The sequence below is a fragment of the Aptenodytes patagonicus genome, chromosome 29 (genome assembly GCF_965638725.1).
Source record: "Aptenodytes patagonicus chromosome 29, bAptPat1.pri.cur, whole genome shotgun sequence".
NCBI classification, from domain to species: Eukaryota; Metazoa; Chordata; class Aves; order Sphenisciformes; family Spheniscidae; genus Aptenodytes; species Aptenodytes patagonicus.
The window spans coordinates 1351781-1367063 of NC_134977.1; the positions used below are offsets into that span (position 1 = coordinate 1351781).

The following is a 15283-nucleotide window of genomic DNA, read 5'->3' on the forward strand; positions in this document are numbered from 1 at the left end:
TCAGTTAGGAGAAGGCTCTGGGCAGATCTGGCTGGACAGCGTGAACTGCTCCGGGGCCGAAGTTGCTCTCTCGGGCTGCCCAGCAGGGTCCTGGGGGCAGCGCGACTACAGGCATAAAGAGGATGCAGGAGTCATCTGCTCAGGCCCGTGCCGGGAGCTGTTGTGGGAGCCCAGTGCCCAGGGAGGCTGGGACGAGGGGACAGGTGGCAACAGCCGAGGCTGTCCCTGGCTGCCTCTGAGCTGCTGCCTGAGCCTGTCCTGGGGACACGCATGCACAAACCCCCTCACTCCAACTGCAGGTCCCTTGTAAGCTGAGCTGTCCCCAAGGGTTAGTGGGGAGGGCATGGGTGTCTGTCTGTCAGGGACTCTTCTATGCCCCCTGGCAAAAGGGTGACTTGCTGGCCCTGCCTCTGCCTGGCTTGAGGGCCTGGGGGCTGAACAGGCTTCTGTGCTCCCATAGCCCCAGACCAGCTTGTTCCCCTTTGGGGTCTTTCCTCCCAGATTTCATGGCCCTGAGGCTGGAGAACACTGATGGCTGCTCTGGGCACCTGCAGGTTTTCTACAATGGCACACGGGGGAGCATTTCCTCCAACTCAATGACTCCCAAAACAGTGTCGCTGGCATGCAAGGAGCTGGGCTGTGGGGATGGAAGGTTCCTGGAAACACGCCTGCCCTATGGTAGGGTGTCTGGCCGTGCCTGGCTGGATCGTGTGGAGTGTGGGCCACAGCTCCTTCTGGCAGTGTCCCTCCACTCCCTGGGACCCACAGTCGTGCGATGACCTGCAAGATGAGACCCACATCACCTGCAATGGTAATTCTGAGCTACCCGGGCACCAGCATCCCCCCAGCTCCTGCTCCCTGCTGGGCACAGTCAAGTACAGAGACAAGGCCCACAGGGGCTTTTACCTTACGTGCCAGACCCTGCTGCTTCTGGTGGCACAAATGGGACTTCAGCTCTCAGAGCCCCACACATTCACCAGCAGTTGCCAGCAGGGCTCCCAGCAGTGCCCGGGGGAGGCAGAGGTGTCTCCAGGCAAGGTCTCAGGAGACACCAGCCAGGGCTCTGAGGAGTGTCTCCTCCATGGACACCCTCCTGCTTTTCTGTGAACCAGGGTCCCTTTGGGGCTGAGCAGTCAGGGTCCCCCACATTGCTGTGTGTGTCCCCTGAATGACCAGGGTTCAGCTGCTGCCATGAGCGAGGCAGCACGGGGAGGTGTGAGCAGAGCTCCATGCTACTCTCAGCTGCACAACTCCCCTGCAGCAGCCCCTTCACCCCAGCTTTTCCTTCTGCAGGGAGACGGTCAGAAACGCCCCCGGCCCTGGGGACTGTGTGCCCAAACTCCACAAGCTGCACAGGTAGCTGCTCCTCTGCATGCCCCTCTCACCTGGCAGGGCTCTGCCTGCTGTCCCGGTGCCCTGGAAGGTCTCTGCCTTCTCCAGACAGGGAGAAGATTCGTGCCGTGGGAGGCGAGAATGGGTGCTTGGGCAGAGTGGAGGTCTGGCACCGTGGCTCCTGGGGGACGGTGTGCGACGACTCCTGGGACATGCAGGATGCTGAGGTGGCATGCGGGCAGCTGGGCTGTGGCCCTGCAGTGTCTGCCCTGGACAAGGCTGCGTTTGGAGAGGGGATGGGCCCCATCTGGCTGGAGCAGGTGGAGTGCCGGGGGACAGAGCCATCTCTGCAGGACTGCTGGGCTCGGCCTAGGGACAGTGGTGCCTGCCGGCATAAGGAGGATGCTTCCGTGAACTGCTCAGGTGAGCGCAGGGCTGGGACTCCTCACGGGGGTATTGGCAAGGAGCCAGGGAAGGCGTTTTTCCTTGCTGGGTCCCATCATGGTTCCAGAGCTCCTGAGAGCAAGGCTGTCCCTGCAGAACATGGGAGCCTGTTCCCAAGTGGGCAGCTGCTTCTGTGGGGCTGGATGTCCTCTGTCTTCTGCCCAGCAGGGCCCTGCAGATCCCAGGGGCGTCTCCCAGGCTACCTGCGCCATCCTGTGAAATACCCAGAGCAGGACTCCGGGCTCTGTTCCGGCCACCCTGAGCAGCCCTGCAGGAGGGGCAATTTGGGTGGGATAGGTCAGGGATATATGCACAAACACACACGCACGGCGTGTCAGAGAGGAGGCTCCCTGGTACCTGCACACCCACCCTCTCAGCCCAGCTCTCCTCCTCCTCTGCAGCTGCACTCAGAATGGCAGCACCAACCTCCTGAGCAGGTAACCTGTCCTCCCTGCCAGCACTGGGTCTTCTTGAGGCCAGGCTGTGACCCACAGCTGGAGGGAAGGGGATCCTTGTCAGGGTGTGAAACTCCCAGGAGGAGGCACCGGGGTAGCGCTGGGGGGCGTTGGGGAGGGTGTCTTTTACGCAGTAGGGTGGGAGCTTCCCCATCACTCACCCCCTGGGGCCCCTTACCCCCGGTGTAATGGGGGTCAGGACTGGGGTGTCCTGGCCCCACACCTCTCCCAGGTCTGGTGCTGCCCTTTCTGTGTTCCTGCCCATGCAGATCCCACTCGGGGCCGTCCGACCAGCAGTGAAAAGGTCTCATTGCCCGTCATCATCTGCATCATCCTGGGAGCCCTTCTCTGCCTGCTCCTGGCCCTCCTGGCCGGGCAAGTGCGAAGCGCCAGGGCTGGGCGCAGAGGTGGGTCTGTCCCCCATGGTCCCAGGGGAAGATGCCTCCTGGCAAGGCCAGGGGTGCTGTGGGGTGTCAGTGAGTGGTACAGGCAGAGCTGGGGGGACAAGAGTGTGTGCTGCCTGCATTCCCATGTGCTGCCCCATTGATTGCCTGACCATGGGCCACCAGCAACAAGGGGTAGAGTCCAGACACAGGGAGGAGTTAGGGATGGGGCAAGGAGAGAAATAGCAGAGCTGGGCTGGGACAGATGGGAGCAGAGGGGAGACGGCTGAGGACCTGCCACTGGCAGCACTCTGGGCAGCGCTGGAGTGGGCTCTGGGTCAGGGGAGATGCCAGGAAGAGCGTGGGGCAGCAGGGTCCATACTCGTGGTTTCAGACCCCCAGGCTGTTCCTCTGCCCAACCCTGACCTCCCCATGGCAAGGCATGGGCCATGCTATTGATCTGTGGGGCAGAGAGGGGGAAGCTCCAGGGGGAGAGGAAAGGTGTGATCTGCTCCAAGCTCAGCACTGGCATGAGCCGGCAATGTGTGCTCGCAGCCCCGAAGGCCAACCGTATCCTGGGCTGCATCAAAAGAAGTGTGGCCAGCAGGTTGAGGGAGGTGATTTTGCCCCTCTGCTCTGCTCTGGTGAGACCCCACCTGGAGTACTGGAGCCTTCAGCATAAGAAAGACACGGACCTGTTGGAGCAGGTCCAGAGGAGAGCCACAAAAATGATCAGAGATGGAACAGCTCTCCTATGAAGAAAGGCTGAGAGAGTTGGGGTTGTTCAGCCTGGAGAAGAGAAGGCTCTGGGGAGACCTTATAGCAGCCTTTCAGTACTTAAAGGGGACATATAAGAAAAATGGGGACAAACTTTTTAGCAGGGCCTGTTGTGATAGGACAAGGGGTAATGGTTTTAAACTAGAAGAGGGTAGATTTAGACTAGATATAAGGAAGAAATTTTTTACGCTGAGGGTGGTGAAACACTGGAACAAGTTGCCCAGAGAAGTTTTCGATGCCTCGTCATTGGAAGTGTTCAAGGTCAGGTTGAACGGGGCTCTGAGCAACCTGATCAAGTTGAAGATATCCCTGCTCATTGCAGGGAGGGTTGGACTAGATGACCTTTAAAGGTCCCTTCCAACCAAACTATTTTATGATTCTGTAATTCCTGGGCCAACCCTGCCTCTGTCCTCAGGCTCCAAGAGAGCTTGGGAGCCCTTCCCTGAGGCCGTGTACGAGGAGATCTGTTACAGCCCAGTGTGGGAGAAGCAGGCAAGGTTCAGCGGCACAGGTGGGTGTGGGTCCCTCATGGGGGGGCACATGTGCAGGACTATTACCCCTGGTCTCCACCTAGGACTGACCCACTGCGGCCCCCTGGCCCCTGCTCCCTGCAGTGCTGGGACTGTGGGGTCCGTGGGGAGAGCAGCCAGGTCCTGGGCCTGGGAGAGAAGCTTCCTCCTCACCAGCTCTGCCTGTCCCAGCCGGGGACAGCCCCTCTCTGCCTGTCCCTGCACCCCTATGTGACACCTGAGGGGTGAGGGAAGGGGCTGTCCCCAGGCATCTCTGGGAGGCCCTTTGAGACAGGGTTGATCCCAGGGGAGCAGGGTGAGTCCTGAGCCCTCCTCCCCACTCAGCCCTGGCTCCGTGGGTCCCCCGTCCCCAGCAGCACTGACCACAGGCCGACTCAGCACTCCCATAACACCCACTGTGCCTCTCTCCAGGCTCCGATTCAGAGGGGTCCCTGACCAAGCTGCAGCCCTACCCCAGGGACAGCGAGGAGGAGGATGGTCCACGTTCAGCACCAGGTAACAGGGGCAGGAAGGGGTTGATGTCCTGTCCCTGCAGACATGTGATGGACAGCGGTGTCACTGAGTGTCACCGTCAGAGCTGGGGAGCACACTGGGTGTCTCCTGTGGTGCTGCCAACACCAGTGTCTGAGCCCCATGTCCCTGCGCATCCTCCCATCCTCTGCTCTGCGGGATGTATCTTCTCACTCTCACCAGCTCCCCTCTCCTTTCAGACGTCCCTGTCCTGCCCGGACGTGATCCAGCAGATGGCTATGATGATGCCAGGGAGGTTTCTGACCCTGGGGAGGATCCTTCCCCTGGGAGAGAGACTGGGAAACACCCAGGGTGCCAGAGGAGGGAGCAGGGCCCAGGGATGCTCCTGGAGGTGAGAGGGAAAGATAGCGCTGCCGGTTCCTGGGGTGCCATCCGTGGTGCCGGATGAATTGCTGTCATACTGAGAGCCCAGCCTCCTGGGATGGGGGAACCTGACCCAGGAATTTTTCCATTGAAGGACCAGGGGGTGGGAGAGGGAGCTGAACATCTCAGGACTGAGGAGACGGGAGGCTGGAGATCTACAGACCAGGAGGGGCACCCCATGGGGTGAACGTGCAATGGCCTGCCTTGCTGCTTGCAGGGGCAAACCTGCGCTCCCAGAGAAGTGCTGGGGCCCCTGGAGCTGAGGGAGATGCCTGGTCCCTGTCCCCAGAGAGCATGGGCTATGACGATGCTGAAGAGGTGTCTCTGGCGCATTGCCCTGAGGACACAAAGGTTGCAATACCAGCAGACAGTGCACAACAGTCCCTGATGCCCAGAGCAGGAGAGCCCGTCCCTGCCGTGCAGCTGGGTGCAGCCGGGTGCAGCCGGGAGGGAGGAGAGGACTGTGCAGCTGGGAGAACCGCGAGCACCAGGGAACCGTCTCCCTTTTCCTACGGGCAGCAGAAACAGCTGGGCATGTCCTCTATTTCTATTACCCTGTTTTTACGCTGTGCCTCCATATTTGTTCTTAATAAAAGCCTTTGGGGGTTTGAGCCAGAGCTGGTGCTTGCCTGCCCAGGTCACAGGCATCTCCCTGAGGCTGATCGGGGGGAGCAGAGCACAAAGACGTGGTGGAGGGGAACGGGTGCGTCTTGGAGACAGCGGGCTCAGGGTCAGGCTCTTGGACTGCAAGAGCCCACGGTCCCTGGGGAATATTCCTGCTGACAGAGACATTCCATCCTGCCAGCAAAAGTTTCCAACAGAAATGGCTCTCTGCAAGGTCCTGTGATGCACCCCAGCAGGAACGCCCATCTCCTCACCTCGGGGTTCCCCAGTTGCTCTTTCCCCCAGGACCATGCTGATCCCACGACAGAGCTGCCATGTTGGGATGAGGCCTGGGTTGTGGCCCCACAGAACTGAGCCCTAAGGTGGCCGTGGTGCCTTGAACACCCCAGCCCGTCCCAGGGGGGGATCACGGCCCATGGATCACCTCCTACAGTGGTTAGGAGGCAACCATGCTCCCCACTGCCTTGGCACAGGGTACAGAGCCACTTGCTGGGGAACACGGGCCTGGGATTGCCCCTTCAATGGCTCTGCCAGGACTCCAGTCTCCATGGGCTGTTCCTGCTGCCTTGGGCCCTCGCAGACCCCGAGCACTTCTGTCACAGCCCCAGAGCTGCCTTCCTTCCTGGGCAGGGGCATTAAGGCCCCATGGCAGCCCTGGGACCCCGTCCTCCTGCTGCGCTCCTGTCTCCACCCCTGCCTTCCTGCTGCCTCGCCAGGGGTGTCAGTGTCGGTTTGTGTCGGGGCAGTACCTGTGTGCAGGTGCAGGGGGGATGGGAGCAGTGGCTGGTGGGGGGACCTTTCCCTCAGCGTTGTGGGAGGCAGATGAGGGAGAGGCCAGGGGGAGGGAGAAAGGATCCCTGTGAGACGTGGCCTGGAATCCATAGCTGCCATCCAGCCCCTGGCCTGGAGAAGGGCCTGCCTGGGACGGACAGAGCCACCAACCCCCCCAGGAACAAGAGGTGGGTGCCGGCCCCACCAGTCCCACCTCTGCAGGGCTGTGCTGTGCCTGACCTCAGCGGCTCCAGGTTCCCTGAGCCGAGGCTCTGCTCAAGCCAGTGGTGATGGCAGAGGGAAAAGGACCTGGAGACAGGTCCTTTCTTACGAAATGTCATTCCTCCTGGGAGTCCCCCAGGCCTGTCCAGGCTCTTCCAGCTCAGACACCCCTACCTGCTGGTACAGCTGGGTGCTTCCCACCTGGTATGGGATCTCCACCTGGAGACAGGACAATCTCAGACCCTGACCCCTGGAAAGCCACCAGGGCAGCGTGGCCCTGGTCCCAAAGAGCACCTGGGCTGGACCAGCACCCTCACACCACATCTCTCAGTGCAGCCAGAAAGGATTCATAGTGTGCTGCTGATGTCTATCCCCTCCCTGATACCTCTCCCTAGGCAGGCACTCTGCTGCCAAGCATTGTCCCCAGGCAGTGGGTGGGGTGGGTCTGTGGTGCAGGGCAGTGACCTGAGCTCAGGCCCAGCACAGCTGCCTGCCTCTCTTCTGAGAGGGGGCTCAAAAGAGGCACAGCACAGCCCTCCTCACCCCACAGCCAGGCCCTGGGAGGGCAGGGCAGGCCCACAGTGCCTGGAGAGGACAGGACCAATGCTCCAGCTCCAGCCTGTACCCGCCTGAGGCTGGGCAATCAGGGAAAAAACACCCTTGGAGATGCTGGGGATTGAACCCAGGACCTCCCACATGCGAAGCAGGCACTCTGCCACTGAGCTACATCCCCTTGGCGCCTGCCAGCAGGAGAGACACTCTCCTCCAGTGACATGTCTATGACAAGCACAGCCTGTTGTCCCCTGGGTGCTCTGCAGAAAATAGCACTTGAATCCTCCTAAGATGGGGGAAGACAGTCCTACCTCGCCACTGGGGCCTGATCCTGGCACAGGGCTGCACTGCAGAGCACTGCCCCTTCAACGTCTCTGCAGGGCAATGGGGCAGGAGGAGGCTCTTGCTGCAGCACTTCTCCCATGCTCTGACCCACTCTGGGGTTGATGGAGAGGAGAAAGCCCCTGAGCCTCCTCTGCCACCCAGGGCAACACTCACCCCTCTGTGCCACATCCATCCCCGACTCCACAGCAGGAGCAGAGCAACAGGGTTAGGGAAATGCCCCCCTGGGGTGAGGTGCCCCCAGGCTCTGATGGCACCCCAGGGTGTGTGGTGGGGGGACATGAAATTTCACACGTCCTCATCCAGGTACCGGGCCTCCCCCTGCACCCCTCTTCCCACCAGCATCCCTGGAGGTGGGGTGAAGGGCAGGCTTCCATCTCCATGGGGCTGATGCCCAGAGAGGAGCACATATGCGTTTCATCAGTCATTGCAGCAGGGGGGCAGAGGTGGCCAAGAAACTCTGCTCAGGACAGTGTGTGACTAAACAACACTGACGCCCATGCACTACAGTGGACGATCCTCAGCACAGCTTTGTCAACTGTCCTGGGCACATCAGAGGTCTTGCTGTGACAGACCTCCAGAGGAAGGATGCTGCTGTTCAGGCCTCAGCTCCAGGGAGTGCCTCTCCCTGGGACTGGGGCGATGGTGGCCTCTGGTCTGGGAACTGAGGACCAGGTGAAGGAGGTGTGTGAGGTGGGGAGCAGCCTGTGCACCACTGAGAATGACAAAGAGGAGACAGACAGGATCTTTGCAGAGGTCCTGCAGAGGAGAGATCCCAACCCCTGTGGAGCAGGGAAGGAGGGGCAGCTGGGGACCACCCCAAAAGAGCACTGAATGGAGAGGCCTGCCCAGGGGGAGGCTGGGGACTTGTGGTGCTGGAGGAAGGCTCCTTCTAAGCTGCAGATCTGCAGCTACAGAGCAGGGACCGTACTCTGGCAAGAGGTGAAGGAACAAGCAGGGCTGGGGCAGGCTGGAAGGCGGCAGACGGGCTCTGCAATAATCTAAGGGAGAAAATCATTGCTGAAGCCCGGGGTTGAACCAGGGACCTTTAGATCTTCAGTCTAACGCTCTCCCAGCTGAGCTACTTCAGCCCTGCCCCAGCAGCCCTTGTCCCTGTGCCACCCATGCCAGGCCACAGGCTGACACACACAAGGAGTGCTCCTCAGGCAGGTTCCCAGAGAAAAGCTGTGCCTAGCCCCAGGCAGAGGGGACCCGGCCCCTCCCTGCCTCCAAAGCCAGGTGGGCTCCAGGTTTGGGTAGATGCTAGCTTACACTGTGTGGGCCAAGATGTGTGTGGGCCTTGTACAAACATGACAGTGGCGAAGGCAAGTGGACAGGCCAGACATGCGCAACTACAGAGGCAGAGGGTGGAAGAAGCATGGGGCCGGTGGAAGACCTTATCTCCTTCCCCATGGAAGGCCTGCCCCCACCCTTTTCTCCTTGGCTGAACTTCACTCCTTTGTTCTCAACTCTTCCGCCTCCTCCCCCTGAGCAGCGCAGGGGGATGGGGAATGGGGGTTGTGGTCAGCCCGTAACAGTCCCTCTCTGCTGCTCCTTCCTTCTAACACTTTTCCATGGGATCCCTCCTACGGGCTACAGTCCTTCGATATAAACCTGCTCCAGCAGGGACTATCCTCAAGCAGCCATTCTTTCAGGAAATATCCGACGACTCCGGTGTTGGGTCCTCCACAGACTGCAGGGCTTACCTTCTCCACTGTGGTCTTCTCCATGGGCTGCAGGGAAATACCTTCTCCACTGTGGTCTCCTCCACGGGATGCAGGGGACCATCTGCTCTGGCACCTGGAGTACCTCCTCTCCCTCCTTCTTCACCAACCTTGGTGCTTGCAGGGCTGTTTCTCACACTTTTTTCCCCTCGTTCCTCTCCCACTCTGGCAGTTGTGGCCTTTCTTAAATATGCTTTCACAGAGGTTCCACCAGCTTTGTTGATGGCTTCAGTTTTTGGCCAGCGGTGGGTGCATTTTGGAGCCGGCTGGAACCAGCTCTGTCTGGTATGGAGGCAGCCCCTGGCCTCTTCTCACAGAGGCCACCCCTGCAGCCCCCCCTGCTGCCAAAACCTGGACATGGACACCAATACACAGCGTAAATCTTTGCCTTGCTAAATGACGTCCCCTGCTCTTCCCTCATCCACAAATACAATTTACTCGCTGGGGAGGAAGAGAGAGAACAGAGAAGGCCCTGAGGCTGTGCAAGCACGGTTCAGCAATAGCTACAACATTGGAGTGACATTTGATTTCTTCCAGTCTTCAGAGGACTGTATTGTGTGCACACCTGAACTGAGGCAAGAGGAATCCCACCAGCTGTGGGTTTGTGGCAGGCATGGGAGGGAGCTGAGTCCCTGTGACAGATGCACTCGACGCCATGACTAAACTAGTGCTAGTTTGATTCAGGCTCCAAAGAAGGTAAAGGCCTAGGTGAAACCGGGCCAAGAACCCCTCTAGTTCCGATCTGTTCTCTGGAAACCCACACAGGAACAGAGTGACATGGTGAGCATTGATGCACATGGGTTTGGAAACTGGAACAGCGACCATGCGATTAACACATGAATAGCAGGTGGTTCCTCCAAGACTCATTTATCAAGGAACAGAGAAAGTTGTGGGTACAAGGAGTCTCATGCCTACCTTTTCCATTGCATGTAAATTGGCTACGAGCCAAGCACTTTATTCCATAAATGTGACGGCCTAAGTGAGCCTTCTTTGAGTTCTCCCTGCTAAGCAGCTGGCTGCGCGATGGTGATCTCCCCTGGAGCTGGGACACCTCTCAGGGTTAATCCTCAAGGTTGAGAGACCTCTTACCAGCTGCAGATCTTTGGTAAGTGACCAATATCGTGCATAACCTTGTATGATAGTGCACTAAGATTTTGTATTGCTAACTTTGATTTTGCATTGGTAGCTTTGAATCATTGTTATATCCTTTGTGCAGTAAGTAATAGAGTGAACCTTGCCATTGAACTTGTTAAGTTGCAATAAAACCGCTTTTGCTGATACCTCTGGTGGTGGTTCTTTAATTGACCTAAATCACCCATTCGTGACCAATTGGTGTAGTCAGCAGGCTTCTAAACCAGGATCCACGACAGACCCTGTTGCAGCCATAAAATATATAAAGGAGGCTTGTGAGAAGATGGAGAGAGACTTTTTACCAGGGCCTGTAGTGATAGGGCACGGGGTAGCGGTTTTAAAATAAAAGAGGGTAGATTTACATTGGACATAAAAAGAAATTTTTCATGTTGAGGGTGGTGAGACAGTGGAACAGGTTTCCCAGAGAAGTTGTGGATGCCCCATCCCTGGAAGTGTTCAGGGTCAGTTTGGACGGGGCTTTGAGCAACCTGGACTAGTGAAAGATGTCCCTGCCCACGGCAGGGGCTTTGGACTGTATGATCTTTAAAGGTTCCTTTCAAACCATCCCATTCTATGAGTCTATGAGTCTATGATTCTGTGATTCTATTTTTATCAACTTCCCTCTTTTAGCATCAGGCAGGTGAGTAGAGGTTCAGAGAGAGGAGAATAGTCAAGGGCTGAAAAAACAGGTACAGGGCAGGGCACCCTGGTGTGATCTGCCTCCCAGCCCTGCATCACCCCAGGTGTTGATGGCATGGACCTTGCATCAATGCCATGGTGTTGTCATTCAGGTAGTGGCACACGGTCACTGGACCCCCTTGAGAGGCCCTGGGGTGTCCGCCCCACACCAGCTCTAGCAGGGCATGGCTTTCCTGGAGGTTCGGTGCTGTGTTTGCTTACTGAGTGGGTTGTGTTTGGCACCCGGGCACCTGGCATGGCACTCGAGGCTTTTTTTTTTTTTTTTTTTAAATGGCATTAAAATGAGAGGCCTGAAATAAAAGTCTTCAGTGCAGGGATGTGGATGTGTCTTAGAGTGATTGGAGCTTTGGTGAGTACATTGGAGAGAGAGAGACCTGGGTCTCCTTCTGGGGCGCTCCTCGGTTTGATCAACTCAGGGAGATATTTAACAAGGCACATTCAGGTGCCCTAAACATCTGGTGTCACTGTGGGTGGCTGCAGGGGTGTGAAGCTGCGTGTACCCTCAGGGGTGCCCAGGGCTGTCATTCCGAACAGGTTTCCTGAGCCCCAGGGGGCTGTGTGTCAGGGCAGGCTGCCTGCTAGGGTCAGCACTCAGACTGCCCGGGGAGCTCGCCACAGCGCTGCGGGGAGAGGCTCTGGGTGGAAGGAGCGATCCCCAGAAGGGCAGAGTCTTTGCTGTTGAGAGGGTGCCACGTGGGTCAGAGCTATTCACAGCTCCAGATCACCCCAGGACATCTTTAAGGACGGTGCTTCAAGGGGAAGATCAAGGCAAGGATTAATATAAAGATAAGGTGATTTCCCGAGTCTGACTTTTCAATTTCCTACTCTTGGGCGATGGGAGGGGAGAAATGGAAAAGGAGCTCTCAAGTTTGAACAAGTCACTGAGACTCCTGAACTGTAACTTTGAGTGGTCAGTAGGTCTGCCAGGAGCCTCCTCAAGTGCCTTCAGCCACGTCTCTTCCTAGGGACAGCACCAGCATCACCTTTGCTGGATTCATCAGGGCTGTTCTGACCTGCCCTTTTCCACCTGCATACAAGAACATGCACCCAGCCAGTGCCCTGACAACAGACATGTTTCTGTAGGGCCAAGGTGAGTGCACAGAGGTTGGGATGGGCTCTGTGAGTGATGATGGGAAAAAGACATGGGACAGGGAAACACCTCCTAGGAGGAAAATCTCCAGGCAGCAGGGATAATGTTAGGGAATGAGAGGAAACTAAAAGCAGAGATGTTGTGGGAGGGAGAATGCCAAAAACTCCTTATGATCCCCTCCAATGCAGGTCCCTTCCTCTGAGAAAGCCCCCTTGACTCCCGTCCCACCCAGCAAAGCCTCTGCCCTCAGGGCCGTGGGGTCCAAGGCACAAACCACCTCCTGTGCAGCCAGCACTCCAGCAGAGCTGTGGTGCAGCTCTCCAGCCACATGCCCATTTCCATCTGCAGCGCACAGGGGCTGAGAGCAACTGCCCAGCAATGTCTGGGAGGTGGCACAGCTGGGTAAAGGTAACACTTTCCTGAGTGCACAGCTGCCTCTCCGCTTGCCTCTCTCAGCCAGAACCTCAGTGTATTTTTCCTTGTTTCTCCACCTATCTGTGATATTGTTACTGTTGTCTTGTTCTTGCTGTCAGGCTCTCTGGGGACGGGAGTTTCAGCTGCAGAGTCACACACTGATCTTGTGGGCCCTGCCATGCAGGTGTGTCCATGGAAATGAAGTGTCCCAGCTTTCCCCTGTGGGGCTGTGGGGAATGCAGCCTGTGGAGCTGGGGAAGGAGCTGGTGTTTTGTTAGTCAGATGCCATCGCTAGGACACTTGGCTATCTCCTTGAGGTGTCCTTCCAAGCTGTGAGTTGCCCTCCAAATTGCCACCCTGTCCCGTAGCATCTTTGTGTTATCTGAAAGTCCCACAGAGAAGCACAGAGATGCTACGACCAAGGAAATGCTGTGGGGTTGGTGAGATGAGCCATGCGTGTCCGTGGCTAGAAGTGGGGTGATAAGACCTTGAAAAAGGGTGAGATATTTAGTGGTCTGTGGTTGATCTGTCTGCTCTCAGCATTGCCTGGTGACTTTTCAGGGTAACATGGGAGCGTGATCACCCTCCATCTGAGAGTGGTGTAATTCCAGGGCAGCTGGGAACAAGACAGAGGGACAGATCAGCTCCCCTCACTCTGCTCTAAGCCACAGGCAATCCTCTGGCTTTGCAGAACTCACTCTGCTCTCCCTGAGTGGAGCAGAAATGCTGAGGGTTTCTGATGTCCAAGAACACTCCCCAGGTGAGATGGGGGCAGCTGTAAAAAAACCCAAACCTCTCAAACTGCATTTGCCATCCCCATTCCTTAGCACTGAGAGTGCAGATGCTGACTAGCCCTCTGCGTTAGGAGTAGTTTCATCTGACAAAGTCAAACACCAGGACAGGCCCCTGCCCCCACGTTTCCCATGAACCCACTGCTGCAGAGCAGGGCTGACTCCTCAGCATTCGGTGGGCAGAGGCCCTTCTCCTCACGGCACGCTCAGCCAGCATCAACCAGGGCTCTGGGAACAGAGATGAGGAAAGTCTCCTGGAAAAAGAAAACGGGGTGTGTGTAGCAGGGGGAGTATCTATGGGAAACGACTTTGACTTTGCTCAGAGAAGCCTCCCCTAACCGATTGTGTTTTCCTCCTTGGTCAGGTCCCCATGCCCAGAGGCACCAAACGTCCAAAAGCTCCATCACCCAGTTCCTCCTCCTGGCATTTGCAGACACCCAGGAGCTACAGTTCTTGCACTTCTGGCTCTTCCTGGGCATCTACCTGGCTGCCCTCCTGGGCAACGGCCTCATCATCACTGCCATAGCCTGCGACCACTGCCTCCACACCCCCATGTACTTCTTCCTCCTCAACCTCTCCCTCCTCGACCTGACTCCCACTGGGTGGTCTTTTGCACCACAGCACTACCCCTTGAGTGACGTTTCTTTCTCCTCGTGTCCAGGATAGACATCCCAAGCTGAACTTTGTAGCTTTGTCCTGCTTTATTCCACTATGGGGAAACTCGCCATCATCTCTGAAACCACTCTTCAAGCAGTCACACGTTATTGCTACAGTGCCCTGAGCACCCACGTCATGAGGCTAAAGGAGCCAAGGTCACACAGTCTCTGCATACAGGCCTTGAAACCCATCTTGGCAGACCTCCTCTGGACCCTCTCCAGTTCCTCTCCACTCTTCCAGAAAAAGGAGCCCCACACCAGGACACACTAGTCCAGATTTGATCACAACTCTGCTGAATCAAGGGAGGGAGGTAACTCCCCTTGCCCGGGTGGCCACACTCCTCCTAATGCAGCCCTGTATGCAGCTGGTCTTATTCATGGTGAGCATGCTGCACTGGCTCCCGTGGCAGCTCTCGTAGCGTCCATGGCCTTCTCCTCAGGGTCACTCCTCAGGCAGTCAGGTCCCAGCTTGCCCTGATGCATGGGGTGATTCTGCCCCTGATGCAGGACTGGGCACTTCTCCTTCAAAAACTTAGTGAGGTTTTTGTTGGCCAAATCCCGGAGTTTCTCAAGCTCCCCACGGACTGAAGCTTCATTGTGTCAACTGTTAATACGTGTGTGTAGGTGGCTCACCCTGCCCAGTGATGCCTCTAAGAAGACGACAGCAAAGGGAATTGCAGGATATGACAGATAATAGAAGGAGGTACTAGTTTAATGGACTTGCTGACCACGGTAGGTATTCCCATGGCAGCCACCCCAGAAACACCTGAGGGCACAAGGCAAGCAAAGCCAGGGCCAGGGGGTAGAGGGAAAAGAGGTGGGCTCTTTGTGTGGGAGGATTTGAGGAAGACCAAAGGGAAGAACTTGAGAGGGGGAAAAGAGGGAAAGAAAAAAGAGGAGGTAAGGCAAAGGATCAGATGAGGACTGTTTGGGGGCACCTGTCAGGCAGCCCTGAATCTGAGCAGGGAAACCAGAAAGCTGGTTAATGTTCAAGGATCACCTCCTCCAAGCTCAGCAGTGATGCATCCCAAAATAGAGGAAGTGTCCTGGTTTCGGCAGGGATATCCTAGTAGCTGGTACAGTGCTGTGTTTTGGATTTAGGATGAGAACAATGTTGATAACACACCCATGTTTCAGTTGTTGCTAAGTAGTGCTTACACTAGTCAAGGACTTTTCAGCTTCCCATGCTCTGCGGACTGAGAAGGCTGGAGGTGCACAAGAAGCTGGGAGGGGGCACAGCCAGGACAGCTGACCCAAACTGGCCAAAGGGCTATTCCATACCATGTAACGTCATGCTCAGAACATAAACTGGGGAAAGTTGCCCGGGGGGGCCGCTGCTCAGGGACTGGCTGGGCATCGGTCGGCGGGTGGTGAGCAATTGCGCTGTGCATCACTTGCTGTGTATATTATTATTATTATTATTCTATTTCAATTATTAAACTGTTTTTATCT

The 15283-nt window shown here is 57.0% G+C and overlaps 2 non-coding genes and 1 pseudogene across 2 annotated transcripts; all 3 read right to left on the bottom strand.

Moving 5' to 3' along the window:
• LOC143171647 (polyunsaturated fatty acid lipoxygenase ALOX15B-like) overlaps window positions 1–15283 on the bottom strand; it is a 51169-nt pseudogene continuing 35886 nt past the window's right edge.
• On the bottom strand, window positions 7094–7165 carry TRNAA-CGC (transfer RNA alanine (anticodon CGC)). The gene has a single exon. It is a non-coding gene; the product is annotated as a tRNA-Ala (tRNA).
• Window positions 8345–8417, bottom strand: TRNAF-GAA (transfer RNA phenylalanine (anticodon GAA)). The gene has a single exon. It is a non-coding gene; the product is annotated as a tRNA-Phe (tRNA).